General features: G+C 44.6%; 1 non-coding gene across 1 annotated transcript; it reads right to left on the minus strand.

Annotated features, from left to right (window-relative positions):
- Nucleotides 1–11,770: 11,770 nt before the first annotated feature.
- trnaf-gaa (transfer RNA phenylalanine (anticodon GAA)) lies at nt 11,771–11,843 on the minus strand. Its single transcript has one exon. It is a non-coding gene; the product is annotated as a tRNA-Phe (tRNA).
- Nucleotides 11,844–17,800: the final 5,957 nt, after the last annotated feature.

Genomic DNA, 17,800 nt, shown 5'->3' on the forward strand with positions numbered 1-17,800 from the left:
AGATGTTGAGAATGCTAACCGCGAGATACTATCTCAGGGTCAGAGAAGCAAACGTGAATGTTTTTGGAGTTTTTAGAGTTTTCTCTGACAATTAGATAGGACCCTTTTCCTGGTGGATTTTAGACAGTCTGTGTGCTTTTTTTTTTTTTTTTTTTTTCTTTGATACACGTTTCTTTAATTTTCAGTTACAAGGCTGCACTCAGCCAGACTGAACCAACCGCCATCTTCTTTATCTTGTGTTCCATTTTTCCAGCTAATGCTCAGTATCTCAAGACAACTGGTATCTAGAAAACTGACTGAATCCCCATGATGGGAACCGGGGGAATTTGAGGACATGTTTCGTGGCGTAAATGTTTCCAGCTGGGGGTTAGTCAGTCACATAAACGCATACTGTAACGTAACTAGATCTGCTATTTGTCTGCAGAAGCCGCGGAGGATGGTTTTTTCCACACCCACAGTTTATTACCATGGGCAAGCTGTGTGTGTGTGTGTAAGGAGCCCCCCTTGCAATGACTCAGAGAAAGAGAACGAAAGAGAGAGAGAAAAAAAAGAGACATTTGCATCTAAACCTCTCACACACCCTCCCATGCCAGCCTGGCATTGAGAGTCACTGGAGAATGGGATCTTCCCGTCAGTCGTCCTCCCTCTGTGTGTGTAGGCGTCATGCTACTGTCTGGTTGTCACAGATATGGCGATGGAAGCCCTCGTTGCTATGCACATCACAGATCCTCCGTCATTATGTAATGACGCCACTGGCGTGGCGCTTTCATCCGCATCGAGTGGTAGTGGCACACAAGCCTAGTTCTCCAGTTTCCCCCGACTAGAAATGTGTGAACACACTGCAGGTGTACCTGCTGAATACAGGAACGTGAATATTCATGACAAGCTCTCTTGAGGGTCACTATGACAACGAAATGAATTACATCAAAAGCCTGAAAAAAAAAAACACACAAAGGAGACAATCAATACTGCAAGTTCTTGATGCATTAATCATCCTTTTTTTTGGTTTCAGTTTCCAATGAAAGGGAAAAAAGGAAAAAAAAAATTACAAATAAAGAGCAGGCTCAATTTGTCACAATTGAGCACTCTCAAAAAAAAAAAAAACAGTTGCCATGGAGAAGGGGCAGCTCCACTTGACAAAAGTAAACCGCTGCTGTCATTGTTGGTCGTCATGGGTACAGATGTGGAGGTGTGAGTGCTGATGTCACAATGTTACACAGTGGTAGATGAACAAGAGAGAGAGAGAGAGAGCGGAAGGGGGAGGCTCCAGAACTCTCTCTCTCTCTCTCTCTCTCTCTCTTTCTCATACCACAACTGTTGAGAGGTTTTGGGAGTCCCTGAGCCATTACCGGATTCAGCCAACTATTAAAAAAAGAAGAACGAGTGGTAGCATATCTGAGAACAGATCATCAGTGCCCAGCGTGTACCTGCTGGATCTTGCAGGTACTGATGAAAAGCTACCAGAAGCCCAGGGCTGTTGTTTGTTGAGGACACCTGAGCCACAGGCCCCTGTAGAGTGACAGGGGAGTGAGAGGATCCGTGGCGTAACTCTGTGGTGACTGAGAGGGGGCCACTGACATTCTCCTGGCTCCTGGTCACATGTCAGACACGCCCCAGCAGAAAAGAATGCCATTCATTGGCTAAATAAATCAGTATAAAATCTGAGAGATATGAAAGAGATATTTTGTAGATTATTGACTATACACTCTGTGGCCACTTACACACACATATACACACACATACACACACAGACTCTGACACACACACACACACACACACACAAGAATAAGCAGCTGGCTTTCATTGTTTCAAGACAGATGAATCACGGTGAAGTAATCTATGTCCGAAAATTTTCCAATCCCCAAATTTTCCACTCTCAGGGAGGCGGGGGAAGGGAGGGTGAGGGTCAGGTTGGATGGAAGACGGGCTAAAGAAGATAAACTGTACCTATTACTGATGAGGAAGAGATGCTGAGACAGGGAGAAGAGAAAGCACAGGGACCAGGGTAAGGCCGCGATTCGATTAACCCCCTGCTGATCTAATAAAAACCGAGGAAGATCACAAGCATGGGCTCAGCCCTTCCACGGTCCGCCCGACCAACCGTCACCCGTTTGCCCTTCCGTTACCTCACACCGCTCTGCACTTCATCCTGGATCTGCCCGTCACTGGAGAACCAGGCAGGCAGGCAGGCAGGAAGTGGCCCATCACTGCATTTGGGTCCCCTTCCCAGAGTCCACTTCTGCTCAAAGTCAACAGTGAGCTTTGTCGCAATTGTCGCAATCACGTCGAAGTGCTTTTAATAATGCTCTCTAATGTGTCATAAACACTGAACCGGCGCTTCTTCATAGGCCACAATTTCATTCTGAAACACAGTCCAGACGCCATTTATATATAAAAAAAAAAAAAAAAAGTGCCTGAACAATATTTTATAGTTGTTACCGACGGGGAGAATCCAGGAACATTCTGGAAGGCCTTGATGTCCTTGTTTCCTTAGATCCAGCATGAGTGCATCTGAAAGTAAAGGTTTTAAACAAAGAACAAAAAAACAAAACAAAACAATAGCTTACACGCTGTACTGATGGTTATTTGTCTTTGTGTTCATATCCATGTTTGTGCTATGCAACAGTTTGTGCTATACAACACTGTGCCCTACACAGAGTGTCGGCATATTTAATGAAGCAGCGCCGGCAGATGAAAAACAATACCTCTGAGGAGAGAATGTGCTGTTGCACAGCCAAAGCTTGGCATTTTTCTCTTTAGGATGAGGTGAGATTGAATGTGCAAATTAGAGCTCCCTGTAAATGTCACCTGGCAAAGGAGAGAACTGGAGGAGTGTGTGTGTGGGTGTTATTTACGAGGTAAGATGAAGAGGGAAGCCTGAAAACACACACACAAACACCTCTGCCTCATTTACTGGCAAGGTGCGCGCACACACACACACACACTCACACATTCACACTCACACACACACACACACACACACACACAGAACAGACAGAGAGAGAGGGAACCAGGGGTGAGTGAGTGAGAGCAAGACAGAGAGAGAGAGAGAAAGAGAGAGAGAGAGAATGTCTGTGTGTGTGTGTGTGTGTGTGTGAGTGAAATAGAGAAATAAAGAGAGGGAGTGTATGTGTGTGTGTGTGTGTGTGTGTGTGTGAGTGAAATAGAGAAATAAAGAGAGGGAGTGTATGTGTGTGTGTGTGTGTGTGTGTGTGTAACAAGAAAGAAGGAAGAGAAAGACACAATATATTACAGCTGTAAAAGTTCTGGACTGTGACGCACTGAATGTCCACACGTTCATGAAGGGGAGGGTATGAGTCAGTTTCATCTCAGACTCTCAGGAAACTACTTTGTGTGTGTGTGTGTGTGTGTGTGTGTGTGTGTGTGTGACGGTCATTTTCAAGCAGATCAACTGTCTCCACCTTTCTCCTGCCATCAACCTCTGTTCCATCTTTTCGATGACGCAAGAGGACGCATCACGTGACTTTCTCCCCGGCGAGGGATCTCTCAGGACCCCCTTTTCAAAAACCTCTCCCTGATCAAACACACCTTATCTCCACACCCAAGGTTTATGGAAGTGACCCTTTACCCCTTCCAACCCCTGGCTCATTTACCGGCCCATACCTCCTGAATGTTTGTCCAAGGTGACATTATCGCATTCCCTTAATGTCAAAGATGGCCAGTCCGTACCAGGAACCACCACCTCTAACCCAGAGAACCGTGTCCAGGCTTCACCGGTGACTCCATCGATTTGCTGGGACAACAGTTCCGGCAGGCCCGTAATCACCCCCCCAGCACAGTCACTCTATTGCCTCTGACAGCATTACCGTGTCTGGTTGGGAATACATAGTGCCGTAGCTGTGGAGACGTACCGAGAAATCTGGTCAATAAAAGTCTGCAGAACACATTAACATGTCTGCCACTTGCCCCCGAGGTTTCGTAAGGGATGGATCGATACCGGTTTGGAAAAACACTGAGATTGAAGAAGTTAGGCAGGTCCAGGACGAGAACGAATCGGTTCTTCCGTTGTGGTTCCTGGCAGACGACAGCATGTGATCATCAAAAAATTAGCCAGACTTGTCATAATATTTACATCCTGTGCTGGTATGTGCTTACAACTGACACAGTTTCTTTGACTTTGAGAGCATTGCTCCTTTGGCACAAAAAAAAAGCTCTCCTGCTTTTTTTTTTGTTGTTGTCGTTTTTTTCTTTGAATAACTGAGCTGTCATCTCAAAATCGTAACGTGATTCTCGACAAATACAGTGAGAACAACTTGTACGGAACAGGACGTGGTCACACCGCAGCACCTTAATGTAACTCTAATACGTCGACTTTAACTGTAGTCAGTGTTTGTGCTATTGTAGAACTCTTAGCACCTCTTTAAAGCATCAGTCGTCAGTAGTGTCAACGTTGTTTCAGCACTAAACCTGGGCCTCCTGTGAGAACACTGGACCCCACGCAGACAGAAAGAGAGAGCGACAGAGCTAATTATTAAACTCTGTATTAAACCAATGACCGCTCATGTGTTTCTCACAAACAGGCAACGGTTACTTTGAAACAGAAATATGAATCTGAGACATCATGTTTCACAGACAGCGTATTTTGCACGTATGCGTTGTTTGAGTTTACATGTGGTTATGTGAGTACTTGTGCGTATATATACTGACTTAATTTGATTTTCAGCACTGAAAAAGAGTTCAAGTGAAAAAACCACCCAACTTGTTAACAACCCTTATGCAAGTTTATTCTTAAAGATATGAAAAGACAATGCAGCCTTGGGGTTCCATGGGGAAATTCACCTGAGGTTTTGGTCTGAGTACAGGGGGACTTGAAAGACTTGTGTTTCCTGTCTGTCAGCTGTGTGTTGAACAAACATACTCACAGTCCAATATCTCACACACAGACACAAACACACAGACACACAAATGCACAAACACACAGAAACAAATACACACACACATACATGTCCCATAACTGTAAACACTATTCACGTGTTTACACGTTTCAGTATTCAAAAGTCTTTCTGCAAAACCTTACACAGAAGTGGCAAAATAAATCATTCATTGCACTGTATGTTCATTCAGCACACAGATGCACTCAATATATTAGACTCAAGTCATCACAGCCTAAACTCAAAGAGCACACCTTTCTCCAGGTGCAAACACTGAGCCTCAAAATTGTTAACACACCAATCAGAATCGCAGGGTCAATCAATAGTTTTTTGACTTTCATAGGGAATCTTTGAGCTGGATGCCAGGGCTGACCCACATGAGTACATCTTCACTGACGAGGCAGGGTTCAACCTCACGAAAAGGCGCAAAAGGGGACGCAACATCATTGGTCACCGTGCCATCATACAAGCCTCTGGCCAGAGAGGGAGGCAACATCATCCTAAGTGTCCAGCCATCAGCAGTCGTGGCGTCCTCCACCGCCATGTCAAAGTGGGTCCATACGACATATCACAATCTCCTTCAATTTCTACATCAGCTGCATAATAACATTCTTCAACAGGAAGGGGAGCCAGGGCAACCAGACCAGAGCCCAATATGTTGTCATTTGGGGTAACGTGAGTTTCCGTCAGGCTAGTTCTGGTTCGCGCCTGGTTCAATGACCACCCCAGGTTCACCGTTCTTTTTTTGCCAGCATATTCCCCATTTCTGAATCTGAATCTCGGTATGGCAGTGGAGGGGTGTATGACCGCAACCCCTACGCACAGCAAAACCTCCCGGAGGCCATGGTGGATGCCTGTGGCGATGTGTCTGTGGAGTCTATCCAGGGTTTTCTAAGGCACAAGGGCATTTTTCCCACGCTGCCTGGCAAGAGCAAACATAATGTGTGACGCTGATGAAGTGCTATGGCCTGACCCAGACCTGAGACGAGATGATGAGAACGCTGATGCTGAGTAACCTGTACATTTGCTGCATTTGGAAATAAAGCCATGGGGGAAATTGGGTGTTTTACTGTGCGTGGACTCTTCCCTACGTGTTTTGTCAGTGTGACATTTCAGAGGTCAGGTTTTTGACCCAAACAGCATATACAGTAGCATTCCCTTAAACACTAATGTAAGAGGTAGTTATTGCAGTAATGTTTTGAACTTCTCTCGCCACGGTGTTCCTGAAAGGGTTATCTGGATAGTCAAAACTGTGATTTGCGAACAGCCATGTAGTCTGTGTTTTTGACCACTTGTGTGTGTTGTCTGAGGGCAACGTTTGAACTGGGGCCAGAAGTTTGAAGTTTTACCGTTGGATGTGTGTTTTTAAAATAGTGTGTGAAGATTTGAGAAAATGGTGAATTGTTCCAGGAAGTGTGTCAGTTGAGAAAACTGTAATAAACCCTGAGACTTTATGAGCCACACGGCACCCTCACGACAGTAGCAATTTTGAAGAGTTACAACATTTATTCTCTCTATGGGAAGTTGTAAGCATCAACAACAACAGCAATAATAATAATAATAATAATAATAATAATAAAACTTTATCCAACATGAGATGTTGTGGTCATGATACATGGACATTGCGCAGTCTTTCTTGCTCATACGGACTACTGATAAAGAAATATGCACAACGGGCAAAACACCAAAGCCTGGCAATCTGGGAGCTCCCACTGGGTTCTGCGTATCGTGCTGGCAGAGTTAGACTCCATCTCCCTGAGGGAGGCAGTGCACTGAACCATATCTCTCTGCATCAGAGATGGTTTACGTGGGGCATGTTACAGTGGAAACGAACGCTGCCAAAACGAAGAAAGATGGAAAAAAAAAAGAGAAAACTACAAGTGTTCGGTGTTCAGTAGTGGGGTTGCCTGCGTCCCGTTTTTATGTGACCGGTTTTGTTGGTCTTAAAGATTTTCATAGTCATTCAGCTCTTTTTGTTGCATGTCGTCATTCAAGAGAACTGTTGTTTTGGCTGAGTTATTGATTGTGTTATGTTAAGCCATTGCTATTCTGCACAACAGTGAGGTCACAGTGAATCAGCTTAAAATAGAATTCTTGTACAAGTAGACATTCCATCCATTCCATGCCCTGTTGCAAAATTCTCGGGCAAAATCTTTGTCGCCTTCTTCCGTATATAGTGGATTCTGACCGTGAGGTTTGGATTGTTCAGCGACCCCCTCCGCCCTTCACCCCCCGTCTAGCCATGCAGGGGATAAATGTGTAATATGTTTTGGCTCTCAGATTAATGTACAACTACAGAAGGGCTCCTGTCGGGGCTTAATTGCACACTCACACTTTGAAGCTTCAAAGACATGGGTAATGTCTGTCCAGAAATGAACTCTGACCAAACCAAGTCCACAACAAACTTGAACCTCTTCAAAGTCGACCCCCCAGAGAGATGGTGAAACAGAAAAGTGCCGGTAAACATTAACCAAAGGTCACCTTAACGCTGACAAACACCTTCCGATGGCTCAGCCGAAACCGACGTGTAATTTTACTGCACATAAACGCACGTACAGTCCCCTGGGCCGGGAGCAGGGGGTCCGAAGCTGGGCATTCCTGGCATTCCAACGGGCACCTCGGCCCCCTCCGGTGCAGAATTCCATTCATAGCTCAGACTTGATGCCACACAAGGCGTGACACGGGAGCACAGAGCTCCCCTCTCACGGCCGGCGCACCTGGGCTGCCGGACGGCGTGCCGCTCAATCGGCACGGGCCGCACGACACCTGGGACTGCTTATCGCCAACGGCAACGGCTAAATTAAACTCACGTGCCAACACGTCCTGCAGCCGGGCTCTTTCTAATAAGGCTGTTTGACACCCGGTGACCTCTGACCTTCCACTCTGAGATACCTAATATTGGCTGAGCATCGATAGTGATCTTGCTCCAGCTTGATAACTGCGGGGGTATTTGCCACCACAACACAACAGAATGAGGGGAAGAAGGATAATTGTGTTTTTGACAATGGGGCATCGATATCATTCAGCATCAACATGTCCACTTAGTTCAAACTCTATAACAAAGATAACAAGCAGAGAGGTAATTAGACACAGGCAAGACATTCTTTGTGATAGCTGATAGTGTTTCAGGGCCAGTTTGTGCGACTCCAGAGATGAATGTGCATGTGTGTGCAACTATAATTCTCTATTTGTGATACTGGAAATATTGGACTGGGATAGTGTTATTATCTTATTCTCACAAAGGAGCATTAATCAGTGCGGAGGTGGACCATCCTTTAGGGTCTAGCTGAGAGAAATAAACTCATTCTGGGTAAAGTAACACCTCTGTTCAAAATTAAACTAATCAATTTTGAATTAAAATAGCTCTTCGCAATGTCAGGAAACCGCTTGGCTCCAGCTCGAAAAAGAAGGACATAACCGCGTCTTCCGAGGCGTGGTAATTCAGTGGATCTGGCAACCGCTGTGTTATCGATTCTGCTGTCTTGACATTCTGCTGTCTTGTGAGGCACATGCAGAGAGAGAGAGAGTTTATACAGACAAAAGCCTCACTGTCAGGCACACCGGGAAAAACAATGCACGTGTTTCAGACTTAATGAGTTTAGCATTTGACCAGTTTAAACCTGACCAGAACACATCAACACTCCAGACATGTGTACAGCCAGCAAGCAGGAATAGCAGATGTGAAATTGTATTTCCATCCATCTGCAGGCCTAATATGCTGATCTTTGTTCATGTGCACTAATATATGGGTCGCAAATATTTTGCGAATCTATAACATAAGGTTATATTCATGCCTGTAAGCGGCACGTGGGTTTCAGAGAGAGGCGTATACATTAAGACTTAAATGTTGGCCCACACAGTGGTTAAGATCACATTCACAACAAGGCTGTGAAAACAGGAAACCTTTGATTAATAACTGAATGACATGACCTGCCATGACCATTAATACTTCTGGTCATTTGTTTCGAGACTTAGGCTTTAATCCATTGGTTTGATTAGCTGTACAACTTAATTAGGTGTTTACTAAGCTTCTCGCAGAAAGCCTGTTGATCCTGCCTTCATTCATGAATGACCTTTGAACCTCTGGATGTCAATAGTGACATAGCTTTCGGAGGTTGTGACGCACGACTGACAGTTTACTGTGAGGTCTAACTGTAGTTTCCAGACATGAAATACATTCTGACAGTATGAAAAACTGAGTTATTTAATGTCTCCAAAGTCTGTTTTTTCTCTTCTTTTTTTTTCTTCTGGCTCCTGTGAACTCTGGGTCCAAGAAGTCAGAGACTGGCCTGACACAAGGACCTCACGTGCAGATATAAAAATGAACATTTTTCTCCAGTCTCGGCAGAAGGCAGCTAGAGCAAAACAGAAAAAGCGGAGCCGGATTAGGGGCATTCCTGCCATAGTAAAGCCCCGCAGACATAGAGAGATATAGAGAGGGATAAGGTAGCATTTCCATAATCCTCTTACATGGTTAAGTGTTTTGTGTTTATTAAACGGCATCACCTAAACCCTCTGTATTCTTTGCACAGAAACGTGACTCTGAGCATCAGACTCATGGACTTCCAGTTTAAAATCAGCCAGTGACTTTATTTATTTTATTTTTTTTTAGTAGAAATGACCTCTCATTCCTGCTAAGGACAACGAACTTACAAATATGCAGGTAAACGCCAAAACAAAACGAAACAAAATGAGGAATACAAGATAGATTGGAATAATGTTATAATAATAGTTCTTCAACACAGCTATGGTTATTTAGTTGATTAAGTCTTAAATGTCAGCGGGGGTCATACGTGATGACGGTAATGAACACTATAAGCCATTCTGAGTGATCACTTTCTTTCCGTGATGAGGCGTGTCCAAGCCGATGGGAGTGGTCTCCTTCAGGGCCATCCAGCGGAGCATGATTGGTCACTGAATGGATGCTCAGGGAATCATTAAAACTATGCGAGTGACATCGCTTATCTCAGTGGTCAGATTTCAATGTAATTTAACATTTCCAGAAGATACAGCGGCGTCCGAGACACCTCAAGGAATTCCTCGTGGAATAAACCTTTGTCTCTATCGAGGAGTTGCAGAGATTTATAGAATTTACATTAGGTTGATTGGAAGCTGTCTTAAAAGGGTTGCGCAGGCCTGGCACTCTATTAAGCCACTTCACGTCAGCGTTTGTTTTCATTAACACCAAACGATCTGATCTGATCATGGAGCCTTCTGAAGGCACAGTCCCTGCACCGCTGAGATTCTTAGTTTGATGTACGGTTTCTGTTTTATCGCTACATCATATTTTTCTGCTTTCAGACAGATTTTCAAATGAGAAGAATTATGAGCTTGAAATAATAATAGAAGCTAACTAGTCGGCAACCTAAGATGATTAACTCGGCTAACAGTTAATTAGACTTACCGGTCAGGAGGAAGCACAAGGTAGTTAGCTCCAACAGGCCAGTGGAGGATGTATTTACTGCAGATCTAAGACAGCTAGCACTGACAGTTTCATTTGTCAAAATAGTCGCTGCTGATAACAGAACCTATATTGGGATACTGGAACAATGTTCAAATGTTTTGTTTTGTTTTGTTTTGTTTTGTTTGACCCAGTTAGTAGCCACAAACATGAGAGTCCCAGAGCCTCATTTCAGCCACAAGCATCCCTGATATCAAAGAATTATTTCACTCAAGCATTCTGATATCTTAATCAAAGGATTTATCCTCCAAAAATAAGTCTCTTAATCATTTAATCTTTGCACATGATCATCGTGTACTCTACTCAACTTAGCACCCCCCAACCCCCCCCCCCCCCCCCAACCCCCCAACCCACACACACACACCCCTAACACTGGCTTCAAATCAGCTCTTCAAAGAGAGACTGACAGGGCTTTTGGTGAACAATTTCACTCACACAAACTTTCTAGGAAATTCTGGGATAATAGCAGACAAAGTATGTGAGGGTACATAAGGCAAATCCTAAAGCAAGAAAAAAAGAGTGTTGGCAGTGGGCGAGGGGGGGGAGGTGGTGGAGTTGTGCCCTCTCATGTGCCTTCACTAGGTTACACGGGCAAAGGAAGTTCGGGAACAGGAAATATGTGGTTACTAAAATGCAGTGAGTACGTGCAGGCCCGGTCCTAAGTACTGAAATTTAAATGCTAGGACAGACGTTCTGGAATGTTCTCAATCTGCCTGTTGGTCATATTAACTTTGGATCCTCTGTGAGTTATTTTTGGCCCGAGCGTCCGAGTTCGTATTTGCGACATTGGCTGCTGTCTGCGAAAGTTTGAAGAATTATGGAATTTGACCCGAGAAGATTACCCGAGGTCAGCCCCGAGCGAGCGGGGGATGAAAACAATCCAGCCTCGGTGTAGCCCACAGACCACCAGATGGTCGCCCTGCGCTATAGCAGGGGAACAAAAACCGTGGCGCAAAGCACAACTTAAGCGTTCATGTGAAACCTTTTAAGTCAATTAAACCACTCTTGGCAAAAGAGACTTAAGATTTGATTTTTATTTTGCAACGCGCTCTGCCTTGGCCGTGGTTTTCAGTGTTGTTTTAGCCTCAGGGTTTCAGTGGACCATTGACACTCAATTGGACCACCTCTGGACTGTAATGAAATGATTAGGGGAAAGAGCCCATTTGATCTAATATAGCGTAGAAGCAACTGACCTCCCGATTTTGTACCTACATTGCAAATTGTACATTTTGCCTACATTGCTGTTTGATGGAGACTCATTAAAGGTAAAAAAAAAAAAAAAAAAATCATTCTTGTCCTTTATCCAAGCCCTGAATGCCAAACAAGATTATCTGCCAACGGCCCATATAGTGGCAGTCTCAGATGTAAAATATAGATCTCTGTGATCACACACACACAGTGCGAACAGTGAGCAGTGTGCCGAAACCCGGGATCGAACCAGGGACCTTTAGATCTTCAGTCTAACGCTCTCCCAACTGAGCTATTTCGGCCACAAGATATATAAGATATTTTGAGGTCTGTCCTGTCCCGTGTCAGTATCAGCGTGCAGTCAAGCGCAATGATGTTGAGCAGTAGCCACAGTTATCATCAGAGTTAGGAAGAGCAGAGGAGAGAGACAGCATGTGTGTATAGAGAGACTGTGTCCTGCAAAGGAATTCTGTGTCTTCACACTAGAAGTGTTATAATGAGAGAGAGAGAGAGAGAGAGAGAGAGAGTTAGAAAAAGACTTTGAGAAACGGTGAAAGTAAGGGATCAGGTTTCTGGAAAGATTAAGTGTAAACGTCAGGCACTGGTAGCTTTTCCACTTCTAATGAGAGACTGCGTGGAAAATCAAAAGAACGTCTCATTTCAGGCCTTATTTAAAAACTAACGAAGTCCCACATAAGTTCCAATGTTTGGATCCACTTTTTTTTTTTTCCTTCTACACTTAAACTGTGTCTGGACAATCGCTTGGTCACCTCTTCCACTGAGTCCTGACTTGGCCTGCTGACAGGGACATGTTACAAAAATCAGGATCCAAAAACAAGATGCATATTTCTGTATCTGTGCGACAGTTACTTTTTCCAGGCACTTGTGTTGGTAGCACATTGTTGCTGTCTTTTTTTTTTTTTTTAAGTCTTACTGTAAATATATATACATTTCCTATTCTTCTAGAATTCTCTCTCTCTCTCTCTTTAGCTTATAAATAAATACAAATACACATTAATTATACAGATATCCCTCCCAGTCTCGACACTGTACAAAATGACAAAATGATTCTCGGGTTTATTTTGTCTGTTGTGTCTGAGGTTGGATCACAAGAGTAGGAGGCGTATTCACAGATCAGCGCCATGTCCATGGAAACAAGCAACAACATTTCCAGCTGCAGTCACCCCCCCCCCCCCCCGCCTCCTTTTATCATCTCATCTTTCCTCTGTGTCTTTATCTCTGTGTCACTGGCCTGTAGTGGTTAGCCCCAGACCTCACGTAGGCAGGGCGTGGCTCTATCAAACACAGAAATCACGTTCTCTCGCTCTTCAAACAGACTGGTTGACATGCTCTGGCATAAAAAGCCCCTTCATTAAGAAACGTTCCACCTCGTAAGGAACGCTCTTGGCCCCTTTCTTTCTAACCATGCAAACAAACATTGTTAAGCACGTTCAGTTTCGTTCATTTAGCTCATGCTCTGATGTCGAACGGCTTGAAGCGTTGATTACGTCAGAGGTCGTGCTCATCTGAGGAAACCCGACCGCTTTGCTCAAGGTCCTATTGGCAGAGAATCGCTAAGCTCAAGACTCAAACCCCACAACTGCGCAGCGGTTACTAGGTCATTTCAATCACCTAACTAGGCCGCTGGGCCGAACATTATAATCAAACGCTATGCAGGAGTACATTGACACTCTCTAATCTTCTCATCACATCAGCTGGATAATGCTCTGTCTCCAGATGTAGAGACACCCTCAGGTCATTATTTGCATTCAGCTATCAGAAAACATAATTTTACGTCTGGGTTCTTGGTTCTTTTCTTTGGTAGCATAGCTCTAATATATTGTCTGTCAGGTTTTTGGGTCAAAGCAGAATAACACATACATGAGTATTAAAATGTAGGTCAGATCCACAGAGAACAAGAGAAAATCTATATTCATATTTTGTATTTCTGGAGCATGGCTCCGTTTGTGTAATTAAAACCTTATAGTCTTCAGGGATGTTTGGTTTAAAAAAAAACATAAAATCTAACTGAATCCCACAAAAACAAAAAGCCTTTATTCAAACAAATGAGTCTAATATATTTTTAATGATTCCTCGACTATTTATTCATCTCCTTGCACAAGAATGGAGTCAACCATTCGTGCAAAGAACACATTCAAACTTTTTTTTTCCCCCAGCAGTTACATACACGCATTTAATAATTTTTCAAACAGTGCAACTAAGTGCATGTGCATCTCTTTCAAATATAATGTTACATAAGAACTACATTTCAGCTAAGGGGGGGGGGGGGGGGGGGGGTGTTGAATCCCAGGTGGCTATCAGCGTACCTCACGTTGGTCCCCATGTGGTTGGTGGTAATAACCCGTGCCCGTGTCCAGTCATAAATGTGTTTAGTCCCAGAGGCTGCCCCTGCCACGCAGCCCCGGCGAGGCAGAGGCCTGGTGCACGGCACGTAGCAGCGATATTTTTACTCCCCAGTGACAGACGAGCAAACACGGCCATGGATGTCTGGCCCGCGTCCCCCCCACCCCAGGGCTCCTTGCAGACAGGCACGGATGCAGACATGGACAGAGTGGGGGGGGGGGGGGGGGGGGGGGGGAGTGGGGGAGGTTTGTGGGTGGGGGGGGTTGGGTCACAGACCACCATCTCAGGCCAAGAGCATACCAAATCGTAGGCATCACGACCTGAGGGCCAAGAACGCTGCTGTTCTCCTCTCTGCTTGTATGGGAAAGAGTGTGGGAAAGGAAAGAAGAGGGAAAATACAACACAGAGTCGTACAGGGTGATGTAAACCAACACAAAAGCAAGGGCACTATGAGATTTCCTCAAGGTAGAAAAATCTCAAATCTTTTTCTTTTCTGAAGTAGATGGGTTTTTTTTTTTTTTTTTTTTGCGCATGAGGAGATAAGCGTAGAGAAAATCTGAAGAGGACAGAGGTTGACTGGGTCTTTCTGCAGCATTATGTAACACAAATTGCAGACATTCACTGTGCAATAGTCCGTGATGACACTCCTTTTTCCTTGAGGGGCTCTGGTCCATAACAATGTGTTCGCACACATGGATGGACTTGTTTGGGCACCTGTCCGGCAATCTGTCGCCATGGCAACCCCATTCAGCGGTGCAATCTGTGGCGCTGTCAATCAATTTTAAAAAAAAGAAAGAAAAAGAAAGAAAGAAACAAACAATCTTTGGTGACTGCAGGTAGATTGTAGTCTTACAGTGCCACCAAAACACACTTACACACACAGCACATACTTTGGAGAACAAGTGAAAGTAACAGGTGAGTTCTTGTGGTTTTTCACTCACTCACTCACTCACTCACTCACTCACTCACAGGTGCTTAACTCCTATAGGAGCACATTGCACTGCTGGGAACAGCTTCACTCCATTTACACATAGTGTTAAAAGTTGTGAAGGGGATTAAGGGTCCTCTGAATTAAATAATTAGGCCCTTTCCCTGCCTACGACTGAAAAGGACTCGTATCCCAGAACTCATATTTGAGAAGTCATATTTGAACTCGACTCGAGTGCTCCAGCTATAGGAAGAAGCTTTGCACCCTCAATTCTCACCTGGCCGGCATTGCACCACACAGTCATTAAAGGAAGTCACATCTGTCAGTGAGACTGAGCTTATGTTGTTTGTTCTTAGTCAGAAGTTGTTTGAAAACTTTGAATTGATGCCAATGTTACCCTCCTCCACCCTCTCTCCTTGCCACCCCTGTGGCACGTAACTTGCCCAGGTGCAGAAGAAGGGCATGGGGGTAGGGTTCCCGACAAAAAAAAAAAAAAAAAGAAAAAAAAAAAAAACCTGTGAGCGAAAAACACAAAGCTCTATTCTGTTAGTATCACAGCAGATCTTAGTCACCATGGCGATCAGATAGCGCTGTTTGCTCGATAAGAGCAACCGGATCCTCGCGCTGAAACACTCTTGTTCGGGTACTGTTCAAAGTGCAGATAAAAAGAGATGGGGGGGGGGGGGGGGGGGGGGGACTGCTCTCAAAAGTAGGACAGAGAAGATGACAGAGTTTATTTTATAACGTGTTTGCCTGAGGGAGTCTATTATCATGGTCCATTCTTATAAACAATTCAGAACACGGAGAAGGCCAGCTTTAATCTATCGAGAGCATTACTTTTAAATGAACAGGCACAGATTCTCACATTACCATTTCTTTTGCAGATTAGATTAGATTAGATTACATTACATTACATTACATTAGCTGTCTGTGAAAAGTGGACAGTGTGTGTGACGGGCCAGGTGTCATTAGAAGATTTCGGGAAAGATCAAGTTTAAATGTGCACAAAATGTGTCTTTGTTGTAGAGATCAAACTTCACAGAGGATAAACATGTCCATGACTTTTGTAAATTTTGCATGACGATTTTGTTCTTCAAGGAATGAAGTTCATTTGAGACACAAACATGTACAAAAAAATAATTATTATTTACATCAGACATTCATACACACTCAGATTCCATCTCTCTTTTCTCTCTCTCTCTCTCCCCCCTCTCTTTCACACACACAGACAGACACACACACATTCTCTCTCTCTCTCTCTCCCCCTCTCTTTCACACACACACACCACACACACACACACACACATACACTCTCTCTCTCTCTTTTACAAACATACATATACACACACACACCACACACACACACACACACACACACACACACAGACACACTCTCTCTCTCTCTCTTTTACAAACATACATACACACACACACACACATACCCAGGTGTGCATGGGCAGGTGTTGTATTACCCTCTCTACCTGTGGCAGGTACAGCTGTGCTTTGCTCTACAATAGTATCAGTCTTCAGAGCAAATGCCGTGGGGGTTTTTTCTTTTGTTTTTGTTTTTGTTTTTTTTCTTTACCTTAACAGCAGAGACATTCAAACAGTTTCTATGACAACTGCATATGTAAAGATGTCTGATGAAAATGTTCCTCATCTTTTTCTCCTAGTGATGCTTTTAATTGTTCTGCCTTTTTCCATTGATGCTTTTAATTCATGAGAGAGATAGAGAGGGGGGGGGGGGGGGAGAGAGAATGAGAGAAACAGCGAGGAGGACAGACAGCAGCCTTGGAGTGGGAGGTACAGATGGAGACGATGTCCAGTCCGAGGCACAGACTCTTCACTCCCCCTCTGATAGTAACACCACTCCTCCTTCTCTCTCCCCCTCTGATAGTAACAGCACTCCTCCTTCTCTCTCCCCCTCTGATAGTAACAGCACTCCTCCTTCTCTCTCCCCCTCTGATAGTAACACCACTCCTCCTTCTCTCTCCCCCTCTGATAGTAACACCACTCCTCCTTCTCTCTCCCCCTCTGATAGTAACACCACTCCTCCTTCTCTCTCCCCCCCTCTGATAGTAACACCACTCCTCCTTCTCTCTCCCCCTCTGATAGTAACACCACTCCTCCTTCTCTCTCCCCCTCTGATAGTAACACCACTCCTCCTTCTCTCTCCCCCTCTGATAGTAACACCACTCCTCCTTCTCTCTCCTCCTCTGATAGTAACACCACTCCTCCTTCTCTCTCCCCCTCTGATAGTAACACCACTCCTCCTTCTCTCTCCCCCTCTGATAGTAACACCGCTCCTCCTTCTCTCTCCCCCTCTGATAGTAACACCGCTCCTCCTTCTCTCTCCCCCTCTGATAGTAACACCACTCCTCCTTCTCTCTCCCCCTCTGATAGTAACACCACTCCTCCTTCTCTCTCCCCCTCTGATAGTAACACCACTCCTCCTTCTCTCTCCCCCTCTGTCTGTGATCCATGTGAGCAAAAGACGCATGCACAGGGAGACAGAGAGAGAGAGAGAGAGAGAGAGAGAGAGAGAGAGAGAAAGAGAGAGAGAGAGAAAGATAGAGGGAGAGAGAGAAAGACAGAGGGAGATAGAGAGAGAGAGAGAGAGAGAGAGAGAGAGGAGGGGGTTTCACATACATGGACTGTAATTAACAGTTTCTGAATCAGCGTTATGTGGATCATTATGAAAGGGTGGGAGTGAGGGAGGTAGTAGTGTTGTTAGGAGATAACACACCACCTTATGTATTCTTCACACACACGCAAAGTCTGTGCAATAACAAGTCACACACACACAAACATGCACATGCACATTCACATTCACATACGCACTCACAAAAACCTCATCTATTACAACCAGCAAGACACAAACAAACGTGCACCACACACACACACACACACACACACAGAAACACACAGACACACACACAGAACAACAGCAGGAACATAAATTCATCA

This window comes from Chanos chanos, chromosome 12, assembly GCF_902362185.1.
Source record: "Chanos chanos chromosome 12, fChaCha1.1, whole genome shotgun sequence".
NCBI lineage: Eukaryota > Metazoa > Chordata > Actinopteri > Gonorynchiformes > Chanidae > Chanos > Chanos chanos.